The sequence below is a fragment of the Heptranchias perlo genome, chromosome 20 (genome assembly GCF_035084215.1).
Source record: "Heptranchias perlo isolate sHepPer1 chromosome 20, sHepPer1.hap1, whole genome shotgun sequence".
NCBI classification, from domain to species: Eukaryota; Metazoa; Chordata; class Chondrichthyes; order Hexanchiformes; family Hexanchidae; genus Heptranchias; species Heptranchias perlo.
Window position 1 is genome coordinate 4,999,212 of NC_090344.1, and position 662 is coordinate 4,999,873.

General features: G+C 47.0%; 1 non-coding gene across 1 annotated transcript; it reads right to left on the minus strand.

Annotated features, from left to right (window-relative positions):
* Positions 1-383: 383 nt before the first annotated feature.
* Positions 384-456, minus strand: trnar-acg (transfer RNA arginine (anticodon ACG)). The gene has a single exon. It is a non-coding gene; the product is annotated as a tRNA-Arg (tRNA).
* Between the last annotated feature and the right edge of the window lie 206 nt (positions 457-662).

Sequence of the window (662 nt, forward strand, 5' to 3'; positions counted from 1 at the left end):
TATTTTCAGCATCGGATTTCCTGCAGACCGGCAAAGGGAGCGGAACAGCGGTCCTGTCGGTGAATGCTGCTTTCAACGAACGTCTCGGCGTTCAGGAGCTGGCGGGGATTGGAAAGCTCTTGTGTCACACGAAGTGTCTGAACGGCCCGGATACACCTGAAGATCTTCAGCGCGGTGTCTCCACCTCGTGCTGCAATGTTCGTGTGTCTGACATCAAACTAAAAGGCGGCTTGTTGGAAAACGTTGTGGTCACAGTTTCTTTTTGGAATTGAACCTAAATCTTTCAAGATGGAATGTTTTCTTTGCTGCTTCACCACAAACAATATCTTATTACGAAATTTGATTCTGAGTTCCCCAGTGTCAGAGATAAAATTGCACAAACCCGAACCAGGTAGGAGTCGAACCTACAATCTTCTGATCCGTAGTCAGACGCGTTATCCATTGCGTCACTGGCCCAAGTCATGGGAGTTGATGTATTTTATTTCACTTTTCATTCAGAATCAACCGACAGGTTGACAGATAAAAACAGCGAGATGTGCAAGCGAAATCGAAATGAACCAAACGGCCTCAAACTCCAACACACAGTGGCGAGTATCTGACAGGTATCAGTGAGAGGAGATGGTGATTTTGCAGCTTGATTTGGCTCCGTGGCTTCGCTGCTC